The sequence below is a fragment of the Crocuta crocuta genome, unplaced genomic scaffold (assembly GCF_008692635.1).
Source record: "Crocuta crocuta isolate KB4526 unplaced genomic scaffold, BGI_CrCroc_1.0 scaffold35, whole genome shotgun sequence".
Lineage (NCBI taxonomy): Eukaryota > Metazoa > Chordata > Mammalia > Carnivora > Hyaenidae > Crocuta > Crocuta crocuta.
Window position 1 is genome coordinate 2,663,227 of NW_027530625.1, and position 12,691 is coordinate 2,675,917.

At 41.8% G+C, this 12,691-nt stretch overlaps 1 protein-coding gene across 8 annotated transcripts in view; it reads right to left on the minus strand.

Annotated features, from left to right (window-relative positions):
• Positions 1–12,691, minus strand: part of MAPKAP1 (MAPK associated protein 1) — a 238,696-nt gene that overhangs the window by 14,159 nt on the left and 211,846 nt on the right. The window lies entirely within an intron of this gene.

The following is a 12,691-nucleotide window of genomic DNA, read 5'->3' on the forward strand; positions in this document are numbered from 1 at the left end:
TACTCTTGAATGATTTTGTAACATCATGTAGTAGTCTGGAAAATACTGGGTCATGGAGTTATGCAGGTCTTTCAAATGCTGACACGTTTCATTATACAAAAAGGATCACAAGAAAATCCCATTCTTTCACATTCACCACTGATCCCATCAGAAAAGTCTTTAAGCTATGAGAAACGAAGCCCAGCGATAGATACAAGTTTTCCAAAATTCTAACTGTTACCTGAAATCTTAAATTTCATCATCGCAACCAAATATTATCACTTGTTTTCCTTCAGGTGAAAGGCCTCCCTCCTTCATTTTCAGGAAAATGTCTGCCAAATACTCACATTTGAATAACCATGGTTTGTTAGTCTTTCTTTCAACGACAGGTGGTGTCCATGAGATCAGCGGCTAGGTCAACTTGCAACTCACACAACCGGTAAGTGCTTTTCCTTGAGACAAGTCTTCTACTCCCACACGCAGCAGAAATGCTTACATGTACGTTACGAAATGAATTAAGAACAATGGTTTATGGAGTCTTTTGATCCTTCATGTGCAAGTTGTTCTAACAAAATAATATACGACAATTTCAGTAATCCAGTACTGGCCGAGTTTTACCCTTTAGCTTTCAGAGAGGTAGATAGGAAAGAAACAAGTTTTGTATCTGGACACGCTTCCTCAGTTTGTGACAAGTCTGAGTTTCCAAGTATTCTTGGGAGGCTAAATCACAACACACGAAATCCCCTCTATCCAAGGATCCTTAAAGTAGACAGCTAGGGTGCAAAGAAACCTTTTCCAATTTTAAGCATTAAAATTCCACATTACAAAATTTCCTCCTGTATCAGAGTATAGGGAAAATAAATTCCTGTGTTATGTTCATCTTTAGGTATGGAATATAATGATTTCTTCAGCAGGGTTCAAAAGGCTCTAAGTCTTGCCACAAAACAGTTCCATGCTGCCATACTACTCTGCTTACTGAGTTCTGGGATTGCTTCTTAACAGTTTTTCTTTTGTTTTGTTTTTAGTCAACTCTTCTAAGTTTTCACTTCTCACCGTCGTTATTAAGTTGTCATTCTTTCTCCCCCTCTTCCAATTTTCTGCATTTAGTATTCTTTAGGAATAAAACCCAGATAATCAAGCATGGTCGAAATGTATTAAAAGATAAGACTTTACGGAGTCTGACTTGGGGCTACGGACACCCTTCCATGAAAGCAGCACAGAAGTTTAGGTCCCTTGGCTTCGTGTCAGTGGCAGAGAGAAGAATAGAAACCTCTGTTACCGTTTCTACAGTTGGCCGTTGAACAGCATGGGTTTGAACTGTGTGGGTTCACTGTGGCTAGAGTTTTTTTCAACGAGTCTATACACTTATGGTACCAACAAAGACAGTAAAGTATTATGTTATTTTCACAAGCAATCCTTATGATTTTAACATTTTTGTTTCTCTAGCTTACTTTATTGTGAGAATACAGTATATAATACACACAAAATAGAAAATGTGTTGATGGACTGTTTGTTATCATAAGGCTTCCAGTCAACTGTAGGCTATTAGTAGCTAAGTTTTGGGGGAGTCAAAAGGTATACATAGTCAGTGCCCCTAATGTCCCAGGTTGTTCAAGGGTCAACTGTATATATATAACTTTGGACAAGTTAAATAACTTTTTTGAGCCCTAGTTTCCTCAGTATTATAAAATGGGAATAATATCAGCCTCACAGTGTTGTTGCTAGGATAAAGTTAACCAATCTAGAATTCTATAATAAATGTATGTAAAACCTCATAGCTGTTATAAAAATTAAACAGTGCATATCAAGTACATGGGGACACTGCCTAGTACATGGTAGGTTCCCTCTGTCTTTTTATACTTCCACTCTCTAAGATCAGCAAACTTTTCCTGAAAAGGAAATAGTAAATATTTTAAGTTTTGCAGGCCAAGAGGCAAAATTAAGGATATTTTGTAGATACTTAATGAGAGGAAAAAATTTTCTACATTTTTTATTGCCAAAATGTGAAATATAATAATCAGATGCATTTTTGGGGGATATAATACAGCTCTACCAAAGAGAAGGACAGAATTTTTTTGAGGGTGGTGAATTACTTTGCTTCAATGGAAATTTAAAGTTAGAATTCCCTATCATCAAATCAATTGCAAATGTTCACCTATAAAAACCATTCTTAGCTCACAGATGGTAGGCTGGACTTACCTTTGGGGCCACAGTTTGCCAATCCCTGCTCAAACAGGTCTCTCTTGCTTATTTCCTCAAAAAAAATTTTTTTAATGTTTTTTATTTATTTCTGAGAGAGAGGGGCAGCGTGAGGAGGGGAGGGTCAGAGGGAGAGGGAGACACAGAATCTGAAACAGGCTCCAGGCTCTGAGCTAGCTGTCAGCACAGAGCCCGATGCGGAGCTCGAACCCACGAACCGTGAGATCATGATTTGAGCTGAAGTGTGACAGTTAACCGACCAAGCCACCCAGGTGCCCCTCTCTCTTGCTTATTTCCTTTTTTCTTGGTTCATTCCATGCAGTTGCTAATAATGACAGTTTGAGGGCAACTTGCGTAGATCTGAGTTTCTATCTGGCATTTTCCCCCACTCAGCCTTTAACTTTTCTTGTAGTAAGGCTTAACGGCAACACATTCCTTCTTTTGAGTTTCTGAAAATGTCTTTATTTCACCTTCATTTCTGAAGGATCTTTTCACTGAATATAGACAGAATTCTAGATTGACAGATTTTCTTTTAGTACTTTAAAAGATGTCACTCCATTGTCTTCTGGATTGCATTATTTCTGATGAGGAGTCAGCAATCATTCTTGGTTTCTTTGGCTGCTCTTAAAATTTTTCTCTTTCTCATTGGTTTTCAGCAATTGGATTATGATGTGCCTTGATGTGTTTTTTCTCTGTATTTATCCTGTGTGGCCTTCACTGGTCTTCCAAGATTGGTGGATTGGTATTTTAAATCAAAGCTGGAATAGTTTTCTCTTCTATCCCTGAGACCTCAATTACCTGTATGTTAGAACACTTGATATTATTCCAGTTTGTTCTTCTCATCAATTTTTTGTCTCTGTGTTTCAGCCTGACTAGTTTTTTTGTCCAGTCTTATTAACGTTTACTGATTGTGGTAGGCAGATTCTGAAATGGCCCCCAATGATCCTGTCTCCTGCTTTTTGTATTATGTCATCTCCTTGTCTTATGTGTGGGCTAGACCGAGTGACTTACTTCTGATAAGTAAGACAGAGCAAAAGTGTATTTCTAAGCCACTTCTAAGATTAGGTTATAAATGATTGTGACTTCTTCCTTGCTAGTACTCTCATGTCCTTGGTTAATTTGATGAAGCCAGCTGCCATCTTGTGAGCTCACCTATGGAGAGGACTGTGTGGCAAGGAACTGAAGGTGTTCACAAAGAAATGAACTCTGCCAGCAACCACTCGGTGATCTTGGAAGCAGACCCTGCCCCAACCGAATCTTGAGAGGACTGCGGCCCTGGCTGACACCTTGACTCCAACCTTGTGAGAAACCCTCAGCAAAAGGATCCAGCTAAGCTGTGCCAGATTCCTGACCACGACACTATGAGGTAATACATGTTATTGTTGTTTTAAGCCACCAAGTTTTGGGGCAATTTGTTATATGGCAATAGACAACAAGCACACGGACACGGACCTCTTAAGCAAATTTCCTAATCTGGTCGCATGAGTGCTGATTCAGGTATTGGATTTCTCAGCTCTAGAATTTTCATTTGGTTCTGTTTAAGTAGTTTACGTTTCTTTTCTTTTTGAGTTCTTGTTTTCCTTTAAATCTTTAAATGCGTTTCTAATAGCTATTTTAAAGTACTCACCTGCTAATTCTGTGATCCCTGCCACTTCCCGCTGTTTCCATTGATTGATCTTCCTGCTGGTTATAAGGACACACCTTCCTGTTCCTTTGCAAATCTCGTAATTTTTTATTGAATGCTGGACACTATAAACAATACATTGTGTTTTGTTTTTTGTTTTTTTTTTTTTTTGCCTTCTGTCATCATCCTTTAGAGAATACTGGACTTTATTCTAGCAGCTAGTTAACTGACTTGTGGATCCTTTTGATTCTTTTTAGGACTCCTTTTGAAGCTTTACTGGGCAATCACTATACTGCACACTTGAAACTAATATAACACTGTTAACTTACTAAAATAAAAAGAAAACTAAAAAAAAAAAAAGGGTTATTAGGCAAGGATTAGAGCAGTCTTTAATCTAGGGCTGGTTTAGCCTTACTTCTAGGATACAGTCTTTCCGGAGTCACCGCTTCATGCCCTGGGAGCTCCCCTCTCCTTGGCCAGGACTCCAGATTATAGCGCCCACTAGTTGTGCTTGACCAGGCGTGTGAGGCCCCACCGCAGGCATGCACAGCTTAGTATACAACAAAAGATTCAAGGGTGTCTTCTGGAGCTTTTTCTTAGTGTGGCTCCCTCCTCTCCACATTTAATTTATTGTAAATTTCAGCCTCCTCCAACTCCAGTTTCTGTCTCCAAGCTTGGTTAAGTCTGCTCTACTCTCCTTGGGAAACCCTGAAGAAAGCCCAAGGGATAGTAAGTCTCACCTCACTTGCTTCCCTTTTCCCCGAGCTTGTAGTCCTGTACCGCCTGTTTCCCAGTGTCTGAAAACAGTTTCTTATGTTTTGTACAGTTTTCCAGTCATTTTTGATGGAAGGGCTAATCCGGTAGCAGTCACCCTGTCCTGGAAGTTGCCTATGGGAATCTCATAAGCAATACACACTTTGATTTTAATGAAACAATGGCTTCCTTTTTTCATGTCTGTGAGAATAACTTAAAAATCTAAGCACCCCATTTATTTATTATGAAACACAATTTGGAACTTGGCAGGAGACGAGGCAAACAGATTTTTCCAATCATTTATCCAGCTGAGAAATCTTTCACATAGTTTTCCAGTAGGGAACAGTCTCTACCCTTACCCTCTTCTCAGTTAGGAACTCTCCTGATGTTAAAATCAAGAAAGAAAAAAATCTGAAGAAGTGGTAATCAAAATATAGGAAAGTGGAAAATGTAAATGTATGCGAATTTCCCATTATACCTGTTTTGTTCTTATGGGTCCATAACACCCAAGTCAACAATTAAGCAAAAACTTAATAGCAAAAAGGTGGCTTTTCCCAGGAGGGAAAAAAGTTGATACCTCAAAATATTTTCTACCCTAACAGATATCAATATTCCAGTGGACACAAACTATTCTTTGTTCATCAATAAGCCCTAGGACAAAAGTGAAGAGAGTTTACAGGAAAGACAATGAAAACCCACTGGGTAGCTCAGCACCAGCCAATGTTCCTCAGAAACACAGACAATCTTACATGTTATGTAGTTAGCAAACATGCCCCCAACAGCTCCTATGAGCAACTGGTACTACATGATCGTGAATATGGGAGATGTGCTGTTCTTATCACCTGTCTGGGGCTCAGAGCAGAATCTTCTGCCTCCTAAATTCATAGGGTGTTGATCTTCCAGAGACCATAGACCGAACCAAAGCACCTCTTTCCCAGGAACTACAGAGACAAGCACACTGGTCCCATCTATCATATGCTGAGGGCAAACTGCAGTAGTAGGTTAAGAACAAGATGCTGGGTTTGCCTTTTCACTACAACCTTGAGAAGTTCTCCATTATGCCTCCATATCTCTTTGTTGAACAGCCACACTTGCTCTTAGCTGATTCCAAATTCTAGAAGCAACTTTTAAATGCTTAAGGTGCCAGACGGAGTTAGAGAGTCATTGAGCACTGACTTTAGCCCCTGGACAGCAGCTGCTGGATTTCTAAAGGATGCAGCTGGGAGAATGAATAGGCATGCCTAGTGCAAACATCAGGTGTCAGTTAATAATGACCAGGTCAATGGCACACATGCTGGGTTGCTTCCCAAGGGCTGAGTTCCCAGGGGCCTGGCCAATGTTATCCAGCCCCAGAGAACCGTTCCCTGAAATACAGTGATGGCCTAGTTAACAGCAGATCACAGCTTGAGGTTACAGGAAACCAAACTGGGTCAGAGAACCTACGAATACAGCCTGGCAGTAGATGATGCACGCTGGCCCCACACTTAAGAGTATCCCCCCACTTTTATTCAGTGGCCTGCTTTGGATCCTTTCCTCCCACACAACTGGAAAAATGGAGGTGGTCCCCCTGGTTGCCTAAACCCATCTCCTGAGCAGCTCCCTTGTTTTGGAAGGAGATGATAAATAAATCAAAATGCACTAAGCAGCACTTCCACAGGCACTCGCCTCCTCCACTGAATGTGCACCTCATCAATCACACTATTGTCTGCTTGAAAGGCGAGCCTTGTAAATGTCATATCCACTCAGGCCCAAGGAGAGGCGCATCCAAATGCAGCAAGGAGTTTTAATTGGATAGTGTAATTAAACTAAAAAACCCCAGCAGACTCCCTTTGACAGGATAGATGAAGACCCCTTTTAATAGGGCTAGGAAACATATCTGTTAAAAGGATGAGGCACTGCCTGCTCCTGATTGTGCTCCAGAGTACTCTTATGAAAAGGCAATTCAATAACTGGGGCATTTAATATGTTAGAGTCCACTGTGTTCTGTAATCTAGCAGTACTTACCGTATTTGATCTGGAACTTATGAAATAAGTCCTCGTCAAGAGAATAAAAACACATGGCCTATCCACCTGATGTTTGGAGTACCCGGACCTCCTAGGAATCAACAGAGCCTCAGGACAGGCTGTGGGCTTCCTGGGCTACAGGTCCATGTGAGTATAAAGGCCAGTGCCTTACTTACTGGGGCCCACAGCATGAGGTGCAGTCATGGCCATTCACCCACTCACCCAGGGGCTGCAGCTCTTTCATCCAGGGGTGGCTATCGTCCTCCTCACTTCTCTTTCATGCTCAACTAAAGAATGACAAAATTCTTGGGTATTTCCTGCTTTAGGAACCGGAATGCGTGTCACATCAGTGTGTGTGTGTGTGTGTGTGTGTGTGTGTGTATGCGTGTGCACTTGCATGCTTGTTCCCTGTCAAATAGGAAGAAATCAGTGGATCAGAGGATTGAACATACAGACTGGGGTGTACCCAAGTGGATTTTAGTAACAAAACCCAAATCCCCTTGTCACTCTCCCTGTTCTCTCTCATTTGTTGGGAAAGGGGGTGGGGGACGCACACACAAACACATTCAAAGATACACACACACACACACACACACACACACACACACACACACTTTAAAGGCCTGCAGCTCCACAAGCAAGGTCACAGAATTAGTGGGGACACATGAAGACATGAAGAGGCTCCTGTGTGGGGCTGTCTTACAAGCAGACCAGAACAAGACCTTTCCGATGGAATGCTAGCTTCCGAAGGGCAAGGTCAGGGAACTCAGCATCTAGGTGGATCAGGAGAGCCTCTGAGCCGGGGCTGAGGTGGGGTATCGAGAGGTTTCAGACAGTCCCCATGTGTAGCTTTCCAGAAACAGTGAGACGCTTTGCTTTATGTACAAAACCCTGGGCCCTCAGACTGATTTTTCTTTTTTAAGGATGGTGTAGGTTTGTCTGAGGACTGCTTTTACTCCTCCATAAAGACTGATTGGAGCTCTGTTTGCAAACCTCTGAACACTCTTAATACTGGTCTTTCACCATGAGTTGATGAACCCATTAAGGACATGTAAGTGAACGCTTATAATCTATGAAAACTGGATACTGAATTAAACCATCAACTACCTTTAGGTTTAAATGAAAACTACATAAAAGCATTTCAGCCATCAATTTGGCTATCACTTCTGGCCAGTATGAATTCTGCTGGAAAAGCTATTTTCGTGCAGATGTGGAATTCAATGGGAAAGACTGACTCGTGTACCAACATCAATCAAAATGTCGACTTCCCTGGCAGCTCTCAACAGTAAGGCAGGTTCAAAGGTCACGGGATAAAGAAAAAAGCCAAGCTCTGGTTCAGCTCTAATATCTCCTCGGTAGAAGTCTTGCAAAAGTACCCCCTTCTGTATTAGCCTTGCTTTCATTAATCTTCTTGCCATCTTCTTTAACTAGTCATGCAGAACCGCTCGATAGCAAGACGTATAATGGGGAAGGCCCTGTGCCTATTACCGCGTTAACATTCTCTTAAGCCCCAGTGTAACAATGGAACGAGAAGGCAAAGGGAATCTGTAACTGCAGGGTGCAGTGGAGGCAATTCAATTACAGCCTGGGCTTACCTATGTACTTCTGACCTATAAAACACAAGAGGCCTTTGTGTCTAACTGGCTTGGCCATTAAGGTTGCTGAAGATCACAACAATGCTGATCTTTTCTATTTAAGCTAAATCAATGTGGACAAATCATTATTCAGTAGCTTTAATTTAATTAGTAAATTAAATACACTATTTTACAGATCTTGTCAAGTACTTATGAAAAGAAAGATTCATTTAAGCGGGAGGTCACCAATAAGCCCAGCTAATTTAACTCATAACCTTAACTGAATCTCATCTCGAACATCCAGCAGGTTCTATTCACCACGGCTTGACAGTCTCTTGCAGTTGTGGCTAACTCCTAATCCCAAAGAGATCTTATCCTGTATCCAAACACTGTTTTGTGCAAACAAAACAAAACAGAAACAAAAAACAACAGCAAGCAATAAAACCCAAACAAGCAACCCCCCTGCCAGCACCAACAGAATCAGATTTCCTTTAAATTATACTATTGCAAGAGAACGTAATCAGGTTACCTCTATTATGTTGCTTCCTTAAGATTTTCTATTATCTATACTTAATTGAGATACAGAGCTCTTTTCAGCTATAAAGACGACAGCTACTTTATTAAGGCTTAAATCTGATTTCTTAATGATAGGCTGCTTCCTTTAAAGACTGGAAACCTGTATAGCCTTCTTATGATGAACGCAGATCTGGCATGGTTGAGTCTGGTACTTTATTTAAGTCCAGCCTGAGAGTCTCTGAAGNTCAGTGTTGGAATTTGAGGCTGGCACTTAAAAAGAGAGCCCACCGCATCTAAAGTCTAGGTTGAGCCCTGTATGAGGACGGAGAAGTATTTCTCTGAGATAATTTAGCCATGGTAGTTTCTGATACGGAGACATTCTCCCCTCCCCATGTGCCGTTCACGTATCTGTTCAGTTACAATGAATTACAATTAATTCATCTTTTAGAGATTAGTGACATCCTTCAAAACAGCAATAGATATAGCCTAAGGAGTGGCAAAACCAGACTAAGAAGTCACTGATTTCAATAATAATGGCAGCACGTAGCCTCCCCCCACCCACCCCATCCCCCAATATGGAAAGGCAGAATTGATTCTTAATTTCTCTGGGCTCTGGATACACAGATTTTCTCAACTAACTGGTGAGAGTCCATATTTATATGTACAAATTTCTTCTAAGGCATGTATCTATTTAGTCATTAAGTTCCAGATCCTTAAACACTCACAGGGACAGAGCAATAAATCTTCCCTCTGAGAACGCAGCCTAAGAGGGAGAAGTTAGGGGAAGAAAAGAGAGCCACAGAACTGCTATTTATGGAGCAGGGCTGCAGAGTCTGGGTCTTTCTGACCTGCGGTATGTGTAATTACGTGTCTCACTGCGGGCGCTCTATTGCTCAGTCCCTTTGCCAAGTCCTCTATTCACATACTTTTTGGATATGGCGTCAGTTAAACTTGAGCTGTGTTCCTTATGACGACCAAATTAATGGTCTGACAGAGGCTTTCTCAATAAACACGGCAAACTGGCCATATTCGAAGGTTTTAAAAACCATTTCTTTTCTGCTCAAAATTCTGACAAACATGTCTCAAGGCGGACTGGGACAACTTCATTACCCTCCCAACACTGACTGCCTTTTTTGTAAAGAAGGCTGTTTAATAACACGTCCGCTGTTTTCACAACTACATTATTCCAGTCGGTCACACTTTCCAGTCTTCAGCAAGACACTTGTGTTACGAGAGATAAAAACATGAAAAAGGAAATATATTGCAGAAATCAAAAACCTTATCTACTTCTAGACTCTCCCTCTTTGCCATAATTCATTCAAGAAGGCCCCCAGAATAATTTTTGATGTAAACTCGGCTACAAACATACATCACTATGCTGATAAAAATCACAGGCTAAACTTAGGAAATATAGTGACTTTCATTTCTTGAGTGCTGTTAAAATAACTTTTTTTCTAAGGTTCAGCAGACACAAAAGATAAAAAGGGTTACCATTAATCCTTTAAAAAAAAAAAAAAAAGAAGAAACAGCCCCATAGATTAATTCTGTGGTCTTGAAGATGAACTTTTTAGATTAAGTCACTGAATTAATTTGATGAAGATACTGGAAATCATAGAAAAAAAATAACAGCATCAAGCCGATTCAGTTAATATGTCTTTGTTTGGGCACTTTACAACATGAATTATGCTGAGTAACTTTTGGTTTCTAAATTCTGTTCACATTAGGTTCAATCTGAAGACAGCAAACATTCCTTGAGGACCACTCTGCAGGCACTGTGCAGAGGACACAGAAACCACTTCCTGGGTTTGGAAGATGAGTGAGCCAAGCCTGAGGAAGCAGACGTGCCTGTCAGTCAGACGGAGGGGCAGGGTGGAGGTGCACTCCGGGCAATGGGAACAGCAGAAGCACAGAGTTTGAGGTGTGTTTGTGTGCAAGCAGTTCACACTTGACTGCAGCTCAAGTTCAGGCTGGGAAATTATGGGCTACGAACCTGAAGTGAAGAGCCTTGTAAGGGTTAGGCTGAGGAATCTGGATTTTATTCTGTGAGCATGTAACTTTCAAATCTTTTTTTTTTTTTAAGCAGCAAAATCGTTTTTATTGGTTAACTTGATTTATTTTTTTTAAGTAGACTTCATGCCTAGCACAGAGCCTAACGTGGAGCTTGAACTCACAACCCTGAGATCAAGACCTGAGCTGAGATCCAGAGTCAGAGGCTTAACTGACTGAGACACCCAGGTATCCCCGGCTGACTTGTTAAATGCAAAATCCCCAAAGAGAAAATAGTTGAGCTCTACTGGTTGAAGGGGAGTCCTTACGCCCAAGCCTGCCCTTTGCCCTGCCCCCAGACCTCCGAGGAACATGGTCTGGAAAGCACTGTGACAGGGCACAGGGACATAGGAAGTGTTTGACTGGGGCAATACTTTCCTTTGTTCAGGAAAGTGTCACAATTTCTAGACCTCTGGAGCCAGAGTGAGAGAGAAGGAAAACCTCTTTATGACCCACATGTGCGGTTTTTACAGAGAATCACATAGTAGGTCTGTAAGTAAGACAAAAGACTCTCTTGCTGGATTGTCAATACTGAAACAGTGGGCCCCACGTCTGCTCGCCATTTCTTAGGCTTGGAACTTGTGGTCCCTTCTCAGAGATGTGTGCTAATCCCTTCCTGAATGACTGATGGCAAGAGGCAACTGGGAGGTGTTGGCTATACATCCTTTCTTCTTCCCTCTCACACTGGCTGTGCTACACCCTTCACCTTTCAGTGCCCGAAGCACACTCCTCAGCAAGGGAATGTCTTAGTATGAGTGTAAGGAGAATCTGAATCCTGTTTCTAGTTCTTTCCCTAACCCTTCTACTCCAGCTTACCCCTCTATGCAACACGTGATTGCCTTTCATTTTTCAGAGACACGGAGAATTTATAAAATGTTACTTTTCAAAGCATCCTGAGTTCTTGGGAAGAAAGATGCTAGAACAATGACATCTTTATTGGCTGATAAGCCGCAGTGAGAGGGATTAGGAAGATGTTTATCTAAAGGCAGAGGCAAGGGCCCCAGAGCAGCAAGCAATTTTCTCCTCATCCCCTTCTGGCAGCCATCTTGCAGCATCTCCTAGCTGGGATGACAGGAATGGCAGGAAGCTGGGGGGCAGGGGAGATGGCCTGCCTCCTTTCCCCCTGTACCACTAGGTTCGCCCTTCTCACCCAGCTGGAGGCTCACAGGTCGAAAGGAGGAGACTGTGTAGCCCCGCATAGCTGGATCTGACAAAACAAGCACCCACCCATAAAGGAGGCGATGCGGCAGGTGCCCTGTCTGTATGCCTCCTTCAGGGTTTTTTTTGTTCTTTAGGTCTCTGTTTAGTCAATATTATCTCAAAAACTTGAACCATATGATAAACACTTGCTGGCCTTTACATTTCTTATTGTTTCTTTTGAGTAGGTCATTCCTTATAACATTTGTTCCCCAATTCAGTGTGCACTGGAGTAAAGGGATTAACAAAAATCAGAAGTTCATGTCATCCTCCAAAGTTACTGAATCAGAACCCAGTGGGGATGAGCCCTGGGTAACTGCATTTTAAACAGGCTCTACAGGTGAGGCCGATATGTACCAGACTCTGACAACAACTGTCTTGTAGCCTTTCCCAGGCAGCTGACAAATTCTTGTATAGTTTAAACTTTTCTCTTCCATGGAGGAATTTCAGTGTGATCTGTGTCCTTTCTGCCTCTCAATGGGGGCTGAAGTCTTAAAAATGATTAATCTAAATGCTACACTCAATTACTTAACTGCAAAAATATAATATGCCAGAATATACAACCAGACTGTATCTACTTTGATAATTTAAGCAGAGGAGTGCCAGCCCAGCAGTGATCTCTTCTGCAGGACCAGGCAGGAGTTTAATTACGAGCTGGTAGGTCATGCAGCTGCCAATAATCTGGAGGGTGTTGACACTTCTGGCTTGATGGATATCTAAATCTAGGCTGAGGCTGCCACAGGAAATCTCACAGGCTCCCTCGATCTGGAAGGAAGGCAAGTCCAGGTCCGACTGCCCA